This window comes from Phaethon aethereus (genome assembly GCF_964289735.1).
Source record: "Phaethon aethereus genome assembly, chromosome: 1".
In the NCBI taxonomy this organism is placed as follows: Eukaryota; Metazoa; Chordata; class Aves; order Phaethontiformes; family Phaethontidae; genus Phaethon; species Phaethon aethereus.
In genome coordinates, this window is record NC_138575.1 from 217,066,237 (window position 1) to 217,089,498 (window position 23,262).

Below are 23,262 nucleotides of genomic sequence, written 5' to 3' on the forward strand. Positions count from 1 at the left end.
GCTCCCTGTACAAACCTGACTGAGGGAAAGACTTGACCATCAGCTCATGTTATCGAACAACAAATATCAAAATGAGTGAGAGCCCCTGTAAACGACCAGCTGTGGGAAATACTCTCCAGTCGGGTCTAGCAACTGACCACCAGACACAAGCTGCGGAAAAACAGACTTCATTAATTCCTATTCTTATGGAAAAAGAATTATTTCTCCTTCTTTTTCTCTTTGCCAGTTTTTACAGATGCAAATGTCACTATTTGTGATCACTGACCTAAAAGTCTTTCTGGGAGCTTCAGAGGAGACTGGCAATATTTGAAAATTTATGGGATTATTTTATTTCTTCTTCAAGCTAACTTGTTTTTTTACCTCTCTCTCTTTTCCTTTCCTCAGACAAATACAGTGAGCTCTTGATGCTTTTCATTGTTAGGAAAAAAATGCTTAAAAACCCCTTAGAGGACAGTTTCATGGAGAGCCAAACAGAGAATGAATCCTGGTAACATAAAGGTGAATTTGGAGTGAGTCACACATGAATATTTACTTGTTGGGGAGCATTTGTGTTTCTTTTTAACATTTCTCAGAAAAAAAGGCATAAAATAAAAAATTGTATGGCTTTTGTTTTGGCAATGCCTCCAGACACTGACATTTTTCATGCAGTTACTGAGTCTCAAAAGTCTTAAAACTTTTACTTCGAAGAAGCAGTCCCAGACTCAGATGCAATGGTAAGGACCTGAAACACGAGAGTCCAGTGATGGATTCTGTTGGGCAGAGTCAGCATTTGTCCTCTGCCCAGTGTGGAAATGGGATAGGACCATGGCTGCTCCTACCTCCTTGCCAGAAAGAAATTTTCAACACTATGCTGCCTATGCTCCTACTACACAGGGCATCCAACAGAAGGCCTCTTCCCATCTACCAAATAGCTTTTAACAACCTCATTTTACAATTCACAGGGAAAAAGAAAATAGTCCGAGAAACAGATACCGTGACATCCTTAAGAATAAGAACCCTCCCCTGTCACCACTTCTCTAACTTGTTTTTCTTTCCTCTCAGCTGAGCTCTGTTTGCCAAGTAGAAACAAATAGGAACAAGTGTCTGATTTCATGGATGTGCTTGTAACTTTGAGCGTTGTAAAGCTATACCTAGGGCAGCCCAGAAGGCTAATTGATCTCTGGAGTTCCTTGATGGCAAACAAGGCATTGCTGTGGTCCTTCATGAGACAAGGGTGAACCAGGAATGCATAGATTTGCTGCTTAGCAACAGGGCACGAATCTTTGTGAACAGGGATATTTGCAAATAAATTTAGAGGAACTGGAGATTGGCAATACCTACCCATTTAGCCAGTCCTCCCCCTGGGGCTGAAGAAACACTCCTGGTCATGCTTTTCCACATGTTTGAAGTGCCTCAGACCAATGAAGCCTCCATGCTTCTTCTCTGGAGGCAATCCACAGTCTTACCAAACTATCAGGTGAAAAAAAAGCATTTACATAATATTTTCCTATATTTTTTTTAAGCCTTCTGACTGAGATCTGCATTTGTATTCCAAAGTTAAAAGAAAGGAAGAAATGTCTGCATGACAGGGAGTATAAGCCCCACCATGATTTACCCCAAGCCTGCTTTCCACCTGCTGGGGTGTGAGCCATGGGCACACCGGGAATGGCTTTATGCTCTGCATGGTAGTGCTCCATGCCCGGTTTCCTGACGGAGGGGAGTCTGAAGCCCAGCCAGGGAGGCTAAGCATCATGTTTAAACAGCAGGGACTAGACTGACTCTGGCATCTTTATAATAGCAATTATCAATATCAATGACACAATAAAAGGGCATTATTTAGTAAGAAGTGTCAAATGGTTTGTATATGAGTCTCACATTTAGGCAATGAAATAACTAGGCTTGGTTTTATTGGCCTGTTTTTTGGAAGAGCCATGTAGTTGTTTTTCTCTGGGCTTATAATGAAGGAGTCATCAGCTGAGTCCAGCCTGGGAGTTTCTGCACTAGTCTGCAGCACTCAGTCTTTTCTGCTTCCTTTGACTCTTCCAGTGTAATGATTTACTACATCAAACAAACTTTGAGTCCATTTTTTCCCCCTTATATCTGTTCCTAGAGCTCAGCACTCACATTTGTTCTAGTTATCTAAGCCTCCTGCCCTTCCTCTGTACTTAGCTCTGTTTCTCACCACATTATCCAATTAGCACCTCGCTAACTATGCTGTGGCTGCCTCTTTCCTCTGACCCAGCAGTATTTACACCAGCTCAGTTATTGGTACTCCCCTCATCCACTGAAGGTGATGGCAATAGTCTCTCACTTAAAGGAAAGCAAGTGCATACAAGTATTTTGCTGAATCCAGATCTAAAATGCCCAGTAATAAAATAGTACTCGATGGTTATTCATTGGTGCTGGACACATTTGTACTGTTGAAGTATATAAATGATGATGAATATGAAATGACTTTTTGTTCTTTATACGGCAGTGAAGTAGCCCAATTTACATAGTATGCCATACTGACCCTTCTCAAGATATGAAATTCTCAATGTATGAAATATTCTACTTTCCGGACTGTGGCAGTTGGATTGATGGGCTTCATACCATGAGTCTGAATGCCAGGATTTCTGTATTTCCATTCCAACAACAGTTTCCATGAGTTTGGTCACTGCTTTTTAAAAGAAGGCTCTGGTTAAGTGTTTTTTCTTTTTCTTTTGGGATAAAAATGCCCATTAGATTAAGGAGCCATGGGAAACTACTGAGAAACAAAGTTAGAGAATAAATATGGTGAACCTTTTATTTATAGTTCAAGGCAGACACAGATGGAGTGGTTTTAGCTCTGTAGCATATTGAATTACTTAAAGCCTGGGGTTGTGATCTCATCCAACTTTTTAAAGTTAAATTGGGTCAGGAGAACCAGCCCCCGCCCCCCCAATACAAACATACACCTCCAGTGAAAAGTTAGAATTGACAATAAAAGTTGTTGTTCACTAAAATTTGCTTGCTTTTATTTGAATTAGTGTGGCTGGAGGAAGTAGTTCTTTCTGACTATTAGGGATAAGGAGGAAAACTTTTACTTATATTTTCCTTCTCACGAAGCTATTTTAGAGAAAGGCTTTAAAAATTGTTGTCTGAATGATTCATATGGAAGAAAATATTTTTGAAAGATCAAGTACATTGGCCAGGGTTCAAATTTAATCTCCATTTAAGAATTATTTTAAACATGGATGATTAATATGTGTATATTGTAGAGCCCAAATGACTTGGGAATACGTCTCCTAACATGTCAATGGAATCTTTGCTCCCAAATCAATGAAGCTCTTTGAAAGTTTGCATATACACCAAAACTCCTCAGAACCCTCCAATCTATACATTTTTCATTAAACATATGGACACATGGGTTCTCATGGCCCAATATAGTAATGCTTCAACAGTAATGTAGTCAGGTTTCCTTGTCAAGATCATAGTAACAAATTCACGGGGAGATTTAAGGGACAGATGGGTGGGCACATATTGCTGTTGGAGAGAATGTATGACCTAGTATGTTCCTCAAGTCTGACATTTATACCTCTAATGGCTGCCTTACTAAGGAAAACATACGTTGATGTACATGTTAGCTAGAGCAAACGGGGAAAACAAAATCCCTTGCAGTTGGTATTTCAGAGGCATTAGTTTAAATCAAGAATAAGAACACATAGAAGATATTTGTAAACGGACCACTACTTTAGGACTATGACCCACCTTCATTAGTAATCAATGGGACTTGATCTTTCACCATTCTTGTTAGAGGTGACACGGCGTCATATGGGAAAACTGAAGAATTATACCTCTGTGAAGCTGGTTGTGAATGAGGTCAGAACCAGTCCACTGAACTACAGCTTCTCTATCCTTGTGACTTCAGTCTGAATTGACTTTCATCTTGACTTTAAAATGGAGACTGCAAAACAGACCATAAGCATAGAGAAAAAAATTACAAAGTAATCAAGCATTCCCTCCACATTTTTTTTTTAATGTTTGACTTTTGGTGTGAATTCCAATTCACAGGTCTCTGTCAGCCACTAATTTTCATAAATACAAATGTTACTGAAAACTCAAATAGAGTCTTAAAATCACTTATTATTCATAACTTAAGAAAGCACAGGTTCTTCTGTATAGACCACATTCAAAGAACTTTGCTCACAAAAAGAACCTGGAAGGCTAGCTGTCACATACAAAACTCGTAAAAATACAAGTGGAATTCGATGCTATTCTAATATCTTAGAGGGTAAATTATTAATGTTCAGTGTTAAAGAAAAAAAAGCGTCTTCTAGGTTAAATACACAGCCTTGCTTGAATGACATTCATATACCCTCGCTTTGAAAGTATGAGGAGGAAAAAGTCAATATCTTTAGAATGTGAAATGTGGAATGCTAACAGCAATATAGTATCAAGATATGGGCTTTAAGTTCCTACATACCATCTATTCTCAGGCAATAATATTTCCATATTGCTGTCAGGCAAGTTAACAAATATCAAAACATCAGTACAGAGCTCATTTGAATATATACACTGTATGTTATATACATGCACATACACACATAAACACACACATACGTGTGAGATATTTATATACAAATTAAATAATTATAACATACATATATGCACATATATATGTATATATGTATATGTAGTTATATGTATTAATCCCTGATCTTCTGGAATGTTTCTAACAGATCATTAATATTATGCATACACATATCTATACACACAAACACATGAAGTGGATGTGCTATATAGAACAGTTTTTCTCTTCCCCTTAAGGCAGATGTGATTTCCAGGTGCTTTACCACCTAAAATGACTGCTGTTGCTCTGGGCTCTGTCCTCTGCATGCTGCATCTTTGCAGAAAATTACCATCTCTGACCTAGGGAAGGTGTCAGGGCTCCTTTAGGCATTATATACTTGACAAATAGTGTAAAATTTGCTTCTATAAACATATGTTGATTAGTTGTTGAAGGAGGAGAAATTCCTAGCTGGGAGGATTTAATGTTTTCCTTTTTTTTTTGTTTAATATGTGTGGTTCCACTGGTAGGTACTAGCTAAACATTATGTCTAGGGTTTTCAAGGCAGCTGAAAGGATGGAAGAGTCTAGTTTGAATGGAAGGAAGAAAGATCTACAATACAGAAAAAAAGAGACTGGATATTATGGAACGATTAAAGTAAGGACAATTCAAACAATGAAATATTTTAAACTGGAGATTACCTACTTGCCACATTGTTTTTAAAAACGTTAGTCCTTTTGGTTTATACTAAAAGGGTATTAGCACAGCCCGGGGAATAAACAATTAGGAAATAATTGTAAAAAGAGGCAATTCCTAATTTCTTCATCAAACTTTTTTTAAAAATTTTTTCCCTGAATGTTATTTTCCAGAGAGCCTGTTCCCTGGGAACGCACCGGCACCTTGGTAGCTGCAAGGCTATCCATATGGGCAGCACTCTGTTAACTTCTGTGTATCTGTATGTGGCCTCAGGGCTCTGTGCACATGAAAGGCATGTGCAGACATAATGAATTCATTGGAAATAGAAGTGATCACTGTTGCTTTTCACCTACGCTTTTTATATTAGTCTCTGAATCTTGGGAAACAATAAACTCTGGATTTTATGGGACTTGTAATAATTTTATATGAGCCCTACTTCCAGCTACCTACAGCTTCAAGGGTTTGTCTTATTCTTTTTTCAGTGTTTTGACCATGGTTTGTTGCTATACAATCTTTCAAGTCTACCTTAGCCTTGAATATTCCTATTGAAACAAAATAAGCCATGAATGACAATTAAACAACCATTTTTTGTCTTTTCTCGGGTTTCCACTGTAGACTAACCTACACCTAGGTTGGCATTAAACAGCACCAGCCACCTTTAATCCACATTTTTAATTATTAATTTATTTTAGTCTCAAATATATTTCCTAACACTGTCATCTGAAGATTGATTTACCCCTAATGTTAGTGAAAAATCAGGAGTGGAGGTACCTTGTCATTTTGCTTCCTATGTAAATTCCAGACCATACTTACTAAGGAGATTTGAGAAAAGTAAGTTTATTTAAGATCGGATGGTGTTTATCTTCTTAAATATTTTTAAATTGTCCAATATAACAACTATAAAAGTTAAGATTTTCAACACCAATGTTGTCTTTGGGTGCCCCATTTTCACTGTTTTGAAAGAGTTTTTATTTCCAGGGCAGGTGCTGTTTCTGGAACATCATGTTTCAAAAACTCCTCTAAAATTAGATGCCCAAAAGAAATAAATATTAAAAAGAAAACCTGGACCAAATGATTTGGCCTTTTGACGTGTTTGTTTTTTTCATTTAAAAAAATGAGAACAAATGGTTTGTTTTTTACTTGTCTCATAATTTGTTTGCAGGGAGAAATGCAATGTCCTTTGAAGGAAGATTGTAGGGACTTGCTGTTCTCACTGATTTGTTAAATATTCTATGGAGAGCTTTCCATATCACAGCATAATATGCATCACACTTGGTTTTGTTCTAGAGTAGGAGGATATTTGTTCCTTTTCATAAAAAGTGCCTATCTTGCAGGAAAAAAAAAGTTTTTTTTTTATACAGGGTTTGCTTATTTTGTAAAGAGATATTGATTCAATGAATGTTTAGATTTGCTTGGTGCTTTTTTTTTTTCCCAAATCACTAGTGATTTATTTACTGTTTAATATGACTTGTAAGTATTGTCAGATTCTTAAGGATTTGGCAAAAATCCCAGAACTCCTAGAATCCTTTCTGAACCCAAGTTAACATACAATAAAACCCATTCTCAGATTTTTTCTCCTTTATTCCTTTTTTTACTTTTTTTTTTTTTTTTAACTGTAACAATAAAGTTTTAACAGTAACCAGAACAACAATGATCTGTGACGTGATTAGCCTGGCACTGAGCCTGGGTGAGGCTACACCACTGACAGGCAGCATTAAAGCCCTGACCATGGTGCCATGCTGACAATATTCACATAAATTTTAAGTCAACTCTTGAGTTCAGGCAGCAATAACAGCACTAATTGGGAATGGATTTTCCTGGAGATGCCAGTCAGCTGAGAGGGAATTCAGGACTTCCACACTTCACGTGTCTTCTGGGCAGGTTGGAGGACCATGAGATCCGTATCTTATCACTGTGCTCTGTGCAGGCGTACTCCTATCCATGTAGCACATGCCGAAGGAGTTGTAAGCATCTCTTACGCCACCCGCAGTATCCTCATTCTTTATGATAATCCTCCTTGCATCATCCCCAGGTGCCCAAAATGCTTCTGCACAGGTTTTTCCTATCTATGGAATTATCCGTTTCACTCTTTCTAACACTTATATGCACCTCTAGAGTCGTTAGAAAATGACAGTCTTTAGCTTAGGACAACTCTATATAAAGTCACTATTTCGGATACCCATAAAAGCACACACCTTAGAAGCAGAGATTTTGCTCCCAGGACTAGTCCTGTTGGGCTGCCTGTTTTTTGTGTATTGCCTGCTTGATTAAACGATTGTGGGTTTGGAGCTTTCTTAGGCGCTTCCTAAGAAGAAGGAATAAAGAACTGCCCAGAATGTCCAGGTCTGATGCAAGGTAAGAGCTGAAGTGTTTGCTTGCAGCAAGTTGGATAGAGAATCAAATTAAATTAGCCATACTGGACATCTCTGAACACAGAACTTTTCCTGTTGGATTTCCAAAACTGTTTTTCAGGGACCAAATTCTTCTCCCTGATAGAAAATTCTCATTAATGTCAATGTAGACCTGAACTAAGGTAATATTTAGTGATTTTACTGAGATAATATAAAAATATTTAAGAATAATACGTTAAATAACACATAATAAAGAGATGGGGGGGCATTTTATTAAGTGTATTTTTTTCATTATTACTGCATTTTGCAAGCTCTCCTACAGTGTGTCTGTCTTGTACTGCTTGTTCATGAAGGCTGCAAACACAATGGACTTGAGGCTGTTTGTTCTGTCCAGTAGTCTGTAAATAACAATAGCCAAAAAGAAACTCTTCCTTTAACTCAGAAAATATTCCCTGCAGACATGTTGCTACTCTGGAGGAGTCTCTGCAGATTTTTCACATCTGTCCTACTGTTTATCTTTATGGCCTGCAGCCACACCAACTTGAACTGTGATCTTATCACACCTCACAAATAAAGCAGGATACAGTCAGTCCTAGGATGAATGATCTCCAGAACCAATCCAGTGCTGCTATACCCTGATGCTGATTACTTATTATATGTTATTTTTCTCCACCAACCTATTCTGAGGTCAATACCCCACTGTGGGATCTAGAAGAGGATCTTTCAATATAGACAGAGTAGAGCTTGACCAGCCAAAGCAATTTTAATCCTACAGCTTTACTTAAAAATCTCTGCAAGATAAGATGACAGCTCACTTTTCCAGGAGAAGGTTGGAGCACATTCCAGCAGAATCACCTGTCAAGTTTGCATGGTCAAATTCATGTGAAAACATTGCAATTTAAAATGCTGTCTTACCACGATACTGCTACTAAAAATGAATTGACCTGAAGACATGAAGATAGAAGATGGACAGCTGCCACTTTGGTTCATACCAAAGTTTGTTGTTAGTGGTGGGCTGCTTCACGTTTTGGTGATTTGTGTCTACTAGAACAGAATGCAGGAGATCTGGGTTCAAATTCCATGTGTGACCTTGGGCATACCTCTTTCTTCTCTGAAGCTCATTTTCTCCCATGAAAAGTACAGATACTGATATTTCTTGCATTTGTCATATCCAATCTGACTGTAAATTCTGTTTTCTGGAGTGAGTCAGTACACCACCTTGCTCTGTGGGTCCATCTTCACAGCTGGGATCGGTAGTACTCCTATAACCCCTGGAATAATAATAGTTCTCATTAAGGACTCTGTCAAAAATGTGCTTTATCATGGCTAAATAAATCCTCTTTCAGATTATTAATTAAAATGAAATCCAGTTGCCTTTACCTACGGACCATGACATTTGCAGTAGGAATGTTAAGGGCAGAGAAATGTAAACCAGTTATCTTGGAAGTTTGCTGTTTGAAAGCTTGAAGCTGCATTCGGTCTCTGCCCTCCCCTTATGCACTATTTCAGATCCATTGCTTATTGACTGATAGACTTATTGATGAATTATACAGCAGTGATCCAGCCCAGGGAGGTCAGGAAGGTGCAATTACTAGCAGAGCAGGCTTGGGTGTGCTTCTGAACTACTCCTCCCTGCACAGCTCTTTCAGTATGCATATCACATCTCCCTGCTTGTAGCAGGCTGATGAGTGTGTGCAGTTAGTGCAGGCACACGCATACTTCTGCGCTTTCCCTGAAAGTGGAGCATTAGCAACTGCAGTCAAAAAGCACCCTTGCTTCTTCAGCTCTGATCCTAGCAACAACTGTCTCATTCTGTCTGGAGGAACTAGGAGACAGCACTGGAGGCAAGTTTAAAAAGGACCTAGTGACACCCTGCTGTCACGTCTGGTTTCATGAATCTACCTGCTAGTAGTCCATTTACAATTACTTTCCTAGTCCCATCAGTAGTGTACGTTCTTGAGAACTGGCCGGCTGGGAAGGAAGGAGCACACCGCTGAAGGTATGTTGCCGTCTTCTTTACCGTACCGCTTGTGCTGAATGTTTCTGTCTGTGCATCTCACTTGCAGACATTCCTGGGCTATGCAGTTTTCCACTGCGAGCTGCTGAAGCAGGGCTTTAGCAAATCATAGCAATAGAAATAAATGGACAGATTCTTTTTTTTTTTTTTTTACCCCTGTGCAGATTGTTTGTTAAGAGGTAAAATTATATGACTAGATTAAACTTTCAGGGACGATGACAACTCTGACTGCATTTCGTATTGCAAGCAAACAGACTGCTCTTATTTCTAGCTGGGCAAAATTTCCATTCATCAGCGGTTTAACTGTGGACATGGAACATTGCTTTCCAATTGATGTGTTTATGAAATACGGTCTGTGCATGCACTGCCAGCTGAAATTTGCATACATGTTTTGAAATTTGAAAAAAGACTCTTTCATTAACTTTCAAAATGCTCTGGACTGCAGCACACTTCTTCAGAAAAGAGGAGTGAGCCAGGCTTTTCAATTCACTTAAGTTCTTTTACTGGCATGCATTCATCTGGTAAAAATTCCTTGCCAAATCCAAGAAGTTTGCTGCTATTGCATTTCCATAAATGTAACAGCTGTGAAGAGAATGAATATTCATAGTGTTTGGATTTTGGGTCCAAAGATTTTTATGATAATTCTGACATTTCAAGGGGATGGGATCGTAGATCAAAGAATTCTGCAGGTTGAGATATTGTGATAAGCAATGTGTAAGTGTTTCCTCAAATAAACATAATACAGATAAGCATGTACTGCAGTAAATAGCTGACTGTAGCTCTTATTTACTTGCAGCCAACTTGATCTGTTGCTTATACTTGTGGATTCTGTTGCTAGCAGGTCATCAGCAATGAAAACGAAGTACAGTTCGGATACTGCTCTCTCATGGGACGTTATTTCCCTAATGCTATACAGTTCCTTCTGAGCTTATCCAAGACATTGCTAATGTTATGATGATTACATTTTAACTTGGTACATCCTGTATTTGCACTGACTGAAAACTTATTTTGGGATGTCGTTAAGGACAAAGAAGCCCACTGCAAGCTCAGTGTACTTTAAGGGTGGAAAGTGATTTGACTAATCTCCCCCCAGGAAAATTCCCCTGTTTGTAATTTATCAAAATTGTGCCAGCAGCAGAGATGGTCCTCCCCTGCAGGTAGAAGTAGAATGGTCTTGAAAATACAGAGGCAGCATGTGTGCGTGTGCATGTGTCTCTAGAGATAATTCATCTAAAAAACTTAAATAATCCTAGCTGCCTGTAGATCTCAATGACTTCTGTATTACTAAAAAATATCCTATCAATGGGTCATAATGCAAATCTCTGTATCTACACAGCAGAATAAAACATCCAGACGGGAATCGTGTCGTATAAAAACACCTCAGAAACCCTCCTAAGGCTGGTTGTGATTATTTCTTTAAAAATCCTCCCAGTATCTGGGAAGCGCCGGGAGCTGTGGAGTACCTGCCTCTCAAAAGTGTGACAGGTGGAGCTATTCGGGCGTGCTTAAAGTGAATTTAAGCTTCCTAATGTCCAGGGGCACCTCTTTGGGAAGCTTGTCCTCACTCAGGCTGGACTGTGCTGCTCAGGGGTGGCAAGGTCAGCCCAGCCGGTGAGCCGTGCCTCCCGGTTGCTCCAGCCCTGAGCCCGCGGCGGCCGCCACTCTGTGCCTCCTCCTCAGGGGACGGGGAAAAACTGTGGGTCCCTTTCATCTGTCTTTATTTTTAGTGACAGCTGAATCAGCCTAGTGCTTAGGTGCAAAACTTTATGTTGTTTGTGGTTTTTTCCCCACCCCGAAATCACGGCGTGCTGTGACTCGTGGTACGCAGGGACTGCAGGCATAAAATACGTTTAAATACATATGAGAAAAAACCTATTTGATGGTTCAGATTCTGTTTCCAGGGAGAGGGAATCAGACTACCCTCCTGAAATCCGTAGGAAGTTGTTTACATGAACAGAAGTTGTTTACATGGGTGCAGGCTGGTGTAAAATCTCACTTTCCCTTGGTTCTGTTTGAATTTCTGTGACCCGAGGACCTGGCTTTGTTCCTTTAAAGCTTGGTTTTATTCCAGGAAAAATAGCCAAAATGGAGAATTTGTCTTTTCACTCATTAGGAATGAAAACCTGCCTGTGTACAGTGACAACTGCAGGTATCTGAGAACAAACACCTTTTCTCTTTCCCCTCACCAAAACCTATGGGAAAAAAAACAAACTACCAAAAATCACCCTCCCAAACCTCTCTGTTTAATCCCCTCTAAGACATATAACGTGTCTTCTTCTGCTTTAACGTGTGTCAGGCTCCTTCCCAATCTCCACCACCACGCCAGAGGAGGCAAGAGGTAATTCATTTTGCCCTCTTGGCCACCTCACCCGTGCGCGTCTTCAAAGCAGATTTGTCGATCATATAAAATGTGATCGCTGATGCATTTCTCTTCTGCCTTGCTGGTCAAATCGGCACCCGGAGCCTCAGAGACGTTGTGTTAAGTTACAGTCTCTCAGCCCCAGCACTTGCTTACCAAGCCAACCGGCCCTCTAGTGTTTTGAGGTATTTTATGCAAAGAGGTCCCTTTAGCCATTGCTTGTCTTTACCAGAGGTAAAGAGGGGGATTTGAAACAGCTCACAAAAGCTTACTGGAGTTCTTAGAATCTGGGGTGATTGGCAAAGGTGATGCAACATCCACCTTTCTGCCTGGAAAAAGGGAGAGCCTGTTTTTATGTACTTTGGAGGGTGCCAACACCTGTACGATCACCACTGCTCCATGGCCGTCAGTCTACCAGCCAGGCTGACTGACACACAAAGAGCTGCAGAGCTGTTGTAGAAGACAGTTATCTGTTTACACACTTGCACGGGGATTTCTGAAGGCATCTTGTATCACACACATGCTGCAACACTGGAGTACTGCACAGGTTTTTCAGCTCTCCCACGAATGAGAGCTGAAAATGAAGATGAAGGGAAGAAATGCCATGAAGCTTCAATATTGTAGCAAACTGGGATCCAGATGGCAAGCCTCTTTACAGCAACACGCTGGATTAACTTTAAGACTCCCCTGACTACTACTCGCCTGTTTAATTTGTCTTTCCTTAATGCTATTTCATTGTGATGCTTTTTTTGCAAGGTAATGCCATAAAAATATGTGGTTTCAGGCATAGTCTGCTACCAGGAAAACTTTCCTCCATCTCTGTTAACCCCTTCAGAGCCAAATAACTGATTGCATGATCAGTAGCATCAATTTGATTTCTAAGTGGAACAGGGAATATTCCACATGCATTCACAGTGCCATGCAAAGCATGAAACCAAGATGATTTACATACAAAGGAAGAGAATTAACCTGTTGGAGGGAGAACGGGTTTTCACTGTTCTGGGCTATATCGTCAGTGAGAAAATATTTTGGGTAATGCAGCTGCAATAATGGCTGAAATTCTCTGCAGGGAAGTTTCAAACCCCAGCTCAGTGTTGTCCACATGCAAACCTTTTATGAGGCTGCGTATCAGGTAGTTGTGTTTCTCCCTGTAACTTGCAGATCCAGTCCTATCTTCTCATAAGCTTCCATTGGTGCTTGAATTTGTTCTTCCATCCTTGTGCAGCCACAGCAAGGATCATCACTGTCCTCATCTTATTCAAAAAGCTGGTTGGTGAGACACCCAGTGGTGAGAGTAAGCACCTGTGAGCGGGCCAGGAGGACCTCCTGGGTGCCTTCCTGCAAACTGAGGGGATAAATAACAGTGCCGTCCGGTGAGCTTAATAATTTATCAGGAACCTTCACCTCCTCCCTACCCCAGATAGCAGAAGTGCTGCCATCCGTCCGCAGTGAGCGCCCCTCCCAGTCTGTGCTCATCCTTGCTATACCTCTGTGAGATGGAGACATGGAGACTTGTATTCATGGGAAATACAACTACTGCAGAGTCTACGGAAACACTGCCGCAGCTGCTAGCAGTATTAAGTTCATATCACATCCCGAGACTAACCACAGCGCTGTCCTTTAGCAAGTAAAGGTCTGCTGCTTTCTCTGCAGAAGTCTTGTCAGAAAGTCAACCTTGGACAACACAACACTTACGACTCCCTCATTTTACTCTCAAATTCTGTCACTACCTGACACAGATTGAATGCAAATTATTAAAAAGATATATTATTTAAGTAAAGTGTCTACAGAACATCTCTTGATCATTTTGGCCTAGATTATACCGCCGTGCCTAGATTATACCGGGTTTATATGGGAATGAACAGCAAATCCCACTCCTCTTCTTTATCTCACGTGATGGGTATATACAAAACCTGCTGAAATGGGAATTAAAAAAACACATCCAAATCCCAGACTGTGACACAATTCATCTGCCACCTAGCACTGCCTAAGCTGGTGGCTAAACTCATTAGGTCTCCCTGCTTAGCCTGAAAGCTCCTTTGGGCAACCTTTATGATAGTGTAACTTCTAACCAGAAGCCAAATGTGGGATTCAGCTCCAGATTAATTGTAAAAATAAACATATGTCTAGTCAGATGAATAGTTTTCTAAGCTGTTCTGAATGTATTGATCAGATTGTTACTGCCTAGAACGAGAGCTCAGTCTTCTAGAGCAAGGTAGACATAGGGAGGATATAATGCAGCACCTATGGGAGATGTGGGTTCTTCTGTGGTGGAAACTTGAGGGCACTGAGCGCATCCTGCAGCATCTTAGATAACATCAAATTCTACATTAAGCAACAGAAAAGATCCCTAATGTTTGACCACATAAAAATGAAGAGAGTAGTTGCTGCCACAAGCTGCTTCTCACAAAGATCCATCCCTTCTCTAGGAGCCATGAAGGCCAGCTTAGGCTGAATACACCTTCCCTTGGACCCTAAATAAATATACTGCTTATAAAACAATAACAACCCCATATGTCATAATAATGTGAAATTCTGTCTCCTGTCAGCTGATAATTTGACATGGGGATGGTGAGTATTTTCCTCTTTATCTCCTGTGCTCTGGACTATCAGCCCGTGCAAACCAATAATTAACTGTAGTGGATGTTGCTGGGGGTGAGGAGGAGTAATTCATTGTGGTGAAATACTGTTTTTTGCTGTAAAGTTACTAAGCAGAGCAATGGTGATGTGAATAATGCATGAGGTGATTTCTTTTCAGGAAGGTTACTAGCAAACGTTTCCACTAGTTGGATGTTTGGACTTGGCAAGAGAGTGGTATTTACACTGTTTTGGTGACACAGAAAACAGTTCGGGAACAATGATGTGATTCTCTGATATTCTAAGATTCTGGAGAAATGTCAGTATCCAATTAAATAAAAGGAATTAAATAAATAATGAGAGAATGTGAAATTAATCTAGTTTCAGATGCACGGGTAAGTTATCGCATAAATTTAAAAGACCTAATATAAAATGTCATTCAATTTTATTTTGCAGGATGAATGTTGCTATGGTTTCTCTAAATCCAGGTGATAAAAAATAATTTCTAAATGCTTTCAATTAAATACTTGAACTTACTATTTATAAATGAGGTTATAATGCTGACTATTTTTCTCTTTAATAAAGCCCAAATCCTAGTGTCTGTAAAAGGTGATGAAAGACATAGCTGGGCATATCAAAGATGGATAAAGAAAGCTCTATAATGATTTTTTCATTGTACTAGATTTTTCTAAACAAAATCGCTTGTCTCAGAAAGCCATCAGGTTCTCACAAGTTGAGGAACATAAATCATAGCAGAATAGGCAGCCTCCTGTTTCATTCACTGAGCTCCATACGCTTATCTGCCTCATGCTCCCGCATCCCAGGCTCCCAAAATGCTTCAGTCAACATTCCTTCTGAATTATGATACGTCATGTTAATCAGCCTCTACAGTGTCCCAAAAATGTATGTAAATTAGACTTCTGATGAACCAGAGTATTTTGACAGGATTTTTGTGTAAATCACACATGCAAACATGCACACACACGCGCAGACACAGACAACCTGTTTGGAGACGAGGATATATTTGGAGCTCATTTCTGTTTGAAGTAGGTTGTGGCCAGCATGCTGATGCTGCTTGTGAGCAGGAACACATATGTGGCAGTATGCCAGGTCCCATGGCAAGAAGCAACTTGAGTTTAATTCCATTCTTGGCGGGGAAAAGTGTACCAAGGGGAAGAAACATAAGAGTTTCCTCTTTGTCCTCCTTTCCCCCATTCCCTTTTCTGGTACCTTGTTGGTTCTCTGGGTTGTTTGGTGTCAGTAGTAATGTCAACATTTTTAAGGTTATGATAGGAGAACACTATCATGTTAGGGTAGATTATTTTTTTTTTTGCTTAATCTGCTCTTTTATCAGAAACAGAATTCGAAATCAAAAGAATGTATTTGAATTTACAGTAAAATTTAAGTCAATTTATTGACTTTCACATTGCTTATCAACCAACCAGCTCTACTGAATGCATAGAAAGCTATATATGAGGCATGTTAGGATGAGTCTTGCCAGCACCGCCTGGCTGCAAATCTTTCTGGTTTTGTTCTCTTCTTCTCACCTGTTTTGTTGTATTTCATGTTCCACCTTGTCCTTCAGGGTTGCGTTCAGACTGCTTACAAGGGATGTCTGTCTCATCTGTCCCCCTTGCTGAAATGGGTAAGACTGAGAGAGCAAATCAAGAATGATGTAGGCAGGGCTTTCTGTCTCCCTCAGGTACAAAAACTTAGGGCAACCCTTAGTCTGTAGCTGTACAGGCAAGGACCATCAGTTGCTATATATTTGTACACTGGAGCCCTGGCTGACATGCTCTGAGGTGTGTCCATGAATTCACTCCACCTTCTACATCTTAGGCCACATAGGAGGAAAAACTGGTTCTATGACTCTGTTTTTGTATACTTAAAGTCCTTTCAGACATATCTCATCATGAAGTTGCACACCCCTGAGAAGACATCATACCTCACCAAGAAAGGGCTGGACCATGTCTGCTTACCTGTTCCAGTGATACTGTAGCCTAAAGACATTATTGTTCTAGCTTCTTCACAGATCATCACCTTTCACTTTTATAAAAGTTACCAGGTTTTCATGAGGCTGATATGGGCTACCTATATGGTACCAGCTGGGGTTTAAAAAACTCCTCCAATATTACACAGTATGTTTTATGCAACCTGTATCTGCAGTGTGAATCCACAGTTTTTAATATATGTTATGCACCAACTAAAAAAAAATACTCTAACTCCATTGTCTCTATATAGATATTTGTTGTGGTTTAGCCCCAGCCGGCACCTAAGCCCCACGCAGCCGCTCTCTCACTCCCCCACGGTGGGATGGGGGAGAGAATCAGAAAAAGTGAGGAAACTCACAGGTTGAGATAAAGACAGTTTAACAGGGAAAGCAAAAGCCCCACATGCAATCAAAGCACAACAAGGAATCCATTCCCCACTCCCCACGGGCAGGCAGGGGTTCAGCCATCTCCAGGGAAGCAGGGCTGCATCACGTGTAACGGTGACTTGGGAAGACAGATGCCATCACTCCAAATGTCCCCCCACCCCTTCCTTCTTTTTGTCCCAGCTTTATATACCGAACATGATGTCGTATGGTAGGGAATATCTCCTTGGCCAGCCTGGGTCACTGTCCTGGCTGTGTCCCCTCCCAGCTCCCCGTGCACCCCCAGCCTCCTCGCTGGCAGCCCAGCACGAGAAGCTGGACTGTCCTTGACTGCTCAGCAACAACCCAAAACATCAGCACATTATCAACATTTTCTCATCCCAAACCCAAAACACAGCCTCACACTAGCTCTTATGAAGAAAATTAACACTATCCCAGCTGAAATCAGGACGATATCGTAAAAGAATATATATAATATATATAAACATAAGTATTATAAATATAAATATTTAAATATATTTATATTATATATAAATATAATATATATAAAATACACAGTGCATGAGGGAATACACACACACGCAAACATATATGGAATCATGTGTACAATTCATGATTCACAAAACACAATTAACCCACAGTGAAAAGTCGGAAAAAGTGAGTGATTTGTCATCTAGGGCAAATCCCACAAAGCATTTTGAATATCAGGTTAAAACATCCCATGACTACAGAGACAGACAGGTTGGCTGCTGCCTTTTTAAAGTGGTACCAGAGCTTTTAAGTATGTCTAATTTTATGGCTAAATATAAACAGAAGAATCCTTCAATAATCATGACTACAGCTGTAGAGCCAAATTCTCCTAATGATGTAATAGCAATATATATAGATACACATATATATTCTAATTCACAGTTTGAAGTTCTTAATTCTCAACACCCAAGTCTTAGTTTCCTGCCAATTTTATAATTTTTCCTGTTGTGAATTGCTTTCTAAAATAAGTTTGAATGAGTTGGAATTAAGTTTTAACTTTTAAAAATTAGAAGCAGGTGCTGTGTCTCTATCCTCTGCCACATCCCTTTCTTTGTGTCTTGTATCACTGCTTTCTGGAACAAGCTGTTGGATCCTGTCATTTATCGTTAATTTTGCACTGTCTGCTGGTGGAAGCTGAGAGATGTGGGAAAGTTACTAAATATTAGGACAGTGAGAGAGATGAAGACATTAAAAAATAGGGAAGCTCTGCAAACTGAGTAGAAATAGAATAGTATTACTGGTGAGAGCTTTAATAGCAGCCATGCCATCACTGGCTTAAATGAGTGTTGGTTTTGGGTGCTTTTAATGGCAATAATTAGGTAATCAATATTGTTTCAGAAAGGAAAATATATCCTTCTTAACAACAGAATAACATTGATTAGCTAAGCTAGTACCATTTTAAGGAACATTAAGTAATCAAAACTGTTTCCATGATGACGTCCCAAAGAGAGAGAAAATCAGGCAAATCTAGTATTGGCTGAAGCTGGGGCTGCTTTTAACCTGTTGCTGAGACAGTAACGGCTGCTGCGTTTGCCTGAGCAGTCGTGGTAGTACGAATGTCTGAGGGAGGCACTGGGCTCCTGCCTGTTCATTTCGATGAACCTGGATCTTATCCCAGATATCAACTAGATGTTTTCTGAACGTATGGATTCCACTCCGCTACTTTCATTACCCTCATCTTATCACTTGTCAATTTAAACTGATATGTTTACTTTTGGGTATCTAAAATAATTAATTAATACATAGAACTTCCACTTCGGTATTAACTGAGAGGTCTCAGGGTGTTTTGCAGGAGATGCCACCCTTAACAGCTCTCCTCTGCATCAGAGCAAACTAAATGGTAAGGTGGGAGATTTTGCAAAGAAACCCAGTCTGCTTGCGGCAGGAGGAGGCACAGGGTCCTCAAGTGCTGGATGTTAATTTGCTGCTATATATACTCAGGCACCTTGACCTTTTTTTAATTAAGTACCCAAATTGATCCAGAGGTACCTAAAGTTTCATATATTTGAGCAACAACAGTTACAGCTGCAGCTTTTCCAATACTCAAAAGAAAGTGTAGGTAGACAACCAGATAGATTTAATCATTCAGATCAGGATTCTTAGCAAGAAGAACCTGGTGTGATGCTGGGTCCTCATCTGTGTGTTATTGCCAGAAATGGCACCGCAGCACTGCTTTTACTAAACCTGGGGGTGGCACGAGGAGCAAAGCTTCATTTGACCTATACATGTTCTTGCAGGAGTGGAAGAAAGTAAGCTTTTGGTAAGGTGTATAAAATGTGTGAAGACTGATCCTGGGGACTAAAAAATAACGATAATATTCAGAAATAGCTAAAATCTGTGAGTGAAGAACTGGTGGTTGTTGAGAATTCTCCAAGCTACTTGAAACCAATTGGGGATGCCATTAAGCTCATTTCTAGGCATAAGAACAGTCAACATCCCTTCTCCCAAGGGTTAACTGATCAGACACTCTATGTTTCATGATATATGAGCATGTACTTAAAGCGTTGACTCCTGGAGGCACGTCATTGCGCATGAATCACAGGTTTCATTGGGAAAAATGCTTGCAGCCTTCAGAGCATAGAGGCAAAGCTTGAAAATATGACCCTTCTATATGATGAAAACTCCAAATTGGCAACTAAAATATCAGTCTCAAAATCTTCTTCCTCAAAAGCAACAACCAAGCAAATAAAAAATAGTTCCATTCAGAATTGATCCCATGATAACCAGAGCGAAATAGTGCATACACTTTTAAAAGTTCAGGTTTAAACTTACTGTAATTAGAGCAGAATTCTTGGACGAGTCAGAATTCCTATTAGTTTTGAGGGTATCAAGAAAGTTCCTGTCCCAAAGCTGAGTTTGAAAGCCATTTTATATAGAGAGGAACAGACTGTACTTTTGTAGCAGCCAAATTTAGTCAAGAGGTGTGATACAGCTGTTTTCCATTTGGTCTTTGGATTTGTTTTTAGCCATGTGAGGCCATGAAATGAAATATAACATTATTCCATTATAATCTGGAAGAGGAACAAAAGGGAGAAGCTCTGTCTGCATGCGTAGAAAGATGGAGAAGAAGCAATCTCTGGCTCAGTTTTCAAACTCTGATGCAGATTATTTTCATGATGATTTTGTTTTCTACCATATGCGGTAGATGCTGTAATAATTAAATGAGAGGCCATCTTTCTACCTGGTATCTTCTCAGCCATCTGGTGTTTTGTGTTGGCTGATGGTATGTACAGTTTCTGGTTCACAAAGGTGGTAAAGAGATGCAGTAGATGATTACAGGATATTACTGGTGCACGTGGATGAATCTGACTTGTAGGATAACATGCAAGATGTTTTGGCATGTACACTTAACACTCTTACATTTTTCTTAATAATATTTTATCCAAAAACATTTTCCTGGATTTGGTACCCTAAAGGATTTGACTTAATGTTGTCCATCGGAGTCCTTCTTCTGACAGTTGCTGTACTCATCTTCCTTCTTTTGTAGATCAGGAAACTGGAATTAACTGGAAATTACTTTCTAATCTGCAGTTCTGCACTGCTGGATCCATTTGCCAGAAGACTGTAAGCAAAATAATGGCCAGAAGAGACTTTGCCTTTTATACAAGTGGAATACCCTACAAATTTAGTTTATCTTGAGTAAGCATCAGAAAACAGGCCTTATTATCCAAGTAGAAATGATCGATACTCACTTTCTAACGTAGTCTGTCTGGTAGACTTGATAGTGTTAAATATTCTGGTAAATTGTATGAATTCAAATAGAAGATTTCTTTTTTTTTTAATATATATAATTTTTTGCATGGCTGGGTATGCCAAATTGTCTCACTCTATATATTATAGCACCTTTTAAAATCCTAAGAGTCAGTGAGTTGTGGGAATGACAATTTTCCTCAGAATTACTTTATTCTGATCATACTGATAATTTCTGCAACAAACCTAAGGGCAACAGATAGGAAAAGATGTCCTTGTTCAGGACAGGTAAATGTGTGTGGATAACTTTGTGTATACAAGACAAGACAAACTGTTTACACACAGAAGAGCATTAAAAGGATAAAATAGGGATCTATGTTAAAAATTCCTCTGGTAAAGAATGGGAAGGGACAGTTCCAGGAGCCTCTGTGGGCCCTGAAGTCTACAGATTGCTGTCACACGGTGCCTAAATTAATACCCCTGGAAGTTATGTTGTTATGAGATTTTCATTTTCCAGGTACAGGGTGCTCTTAACAGTAACAGTCTCCATCTTTCTAGATGCAATACCAGCAGTGTTTCGTATTAAAAAGTCAATGAATAAACACTGCAATTATAATTGATTTTAATGAACATCCTTCATCTATGGCAATAGTGGCCTTGTTAAAATATTTAAATTTATTTCTGTTCTGAATGTATCTATTTTCCAAGTGACCTTTTTAATATATTTACCTTCTAGACTGAAGATCTATCTATCGTCAAGGTTCTGTTTCTCTCTTATATGCACTTATGCATGTGATCGAGTCTCTCCCTTGTGGTCTGTATGATAGGCTAACTGGATTGATCTCATCTATTTTTTTCACTATTTTGCGTATTTTCCAGTCCATCAGTCATTCAGTGGTTCTTTTCTGAATCCTTTCCAAGTGTGTTAGCATCATTCTTAACACATGCAGACCAGAGCTGTGGCCAGAGTTACAGCAGGGGTTATAACTTTGACTAACAGGGTTTGGTTTTTGTATCCTGCAGAATATTTCCCTGTTTATAAACTTAGGATCATATTAACCCTTTTGGCTACAAAATTTTGCTGGGAAGTTACTTTCATTTTGTTACTCTTTGTCATCCTAAGACCATTTCTGAATCACAGCTTTCAAGATAGAATCTGCCATTGCCTTACCATGGCCTATATTCTTGCCATTGATTTGTGGTTTTAGATTTGAAACACATATGGTTTGCTTACAGGCTCTAGGGATGACCTGTCATCCTCCTTTATTTACTGCTCCCTAGGCATTTAGTTATCAACAAAATCGCTGCCTTTTGTACATGTGGTTTTATTGTGTATTTATCTATTCCTAAACCATTGATAAAAAGATTAAGACATATAGAGCACAAAAGAACTAAAACATCTCAGTGGGTTTCTACCTGAAATACAGCTGGCTGACAATGGTTTTAATTTAAGATTGTGTTCTGAATCTTATTATTTAACAAGTTTTTAATCGATTTAATATGTGAACGTTAAATTGTTCAAGCTTTAGCACTCAAGAAGTCAAGTGTATTACAGAAACCTATTGCAACAACATAATTATTTTCATCACATAAAGTTGTAAACATAGCAAAAATTGCCAATATACTTTCATTTTCTACAAATGTAGAATAACATTAATAGTGCTGCATTCTTTTAATTCTTACTGGTTGAATTTTATATTAGCCATTCTATGATTTTGTCTGGGATGCAGATCTATAGCTTTCCATAACAAAAAATTACATTTTCATATATATTTTCAAAGCATGGCTTTATTCTGGAACACCTCCAGATCTCCAGAATATATTGGAAAGCTGGCATTTTTCATCCAGAGAATTTTTTGGCTGTATGCTTTAATTTCTTAGATGAGTATTGTCTGGATTTGCTTATCTTAAAATCCTCAGCTTTAGTAACTTGCTAAATATTATGTTGTGGTTGGAGTCAACAGTGTGTTTCACTCCACATTCTGTGACTACATAATTAACTCTCCTTTACAATATAGAAATATTTACTGAAAAATGTCTGTCCTTCTTTATTGTTAGTAATTATTCTATTTTATCCACCTAATAATTTAACAATACAGTTGGTGATGTAGCACAGTCTGGAAGGAACTTGTGTTTTAAACTTTGGGTGAAGTATATCTGTTTCATGACAGCCAACATTGTAGCTCTTGCGGTAGCACTAGCTAGAACAGAAGAAAAGATTGTATTTCTGACAGCATCAGTTTTAAATTTCAAGCAATGTGATTTTTTTTCTTCAGTAAAGAATATGCTGATTCCCCCATAGTCTAACCATGATTTCCAGAATAACAGCGAACTGGCACTACTCTCTTATTAACTGGCTTGCAAAGACAGTAATGGAATTTTTATTAATAAGCAAATTTTGTTAGTTATTAAGTTGTTATTACTATTATTATTTAGAAAAATGAGGAAGTGTTTTCCGTTTAGAGGCAGAAATGGAAGCTGGAGTCTGCATTTTCTTACTGATCTTCTGCCAGTTATTTGATGTTTATGTCAAAATCTTTTTTTATGCAGGAAAAAACAGAATTGTTCTAATGTTTAATTGCCAGAAAATACTTCAAAATTCAGCATGGATATTGTTAAAGAAATCAATGCTTTCTCACATGCTAATAAGCATGAGAAAGC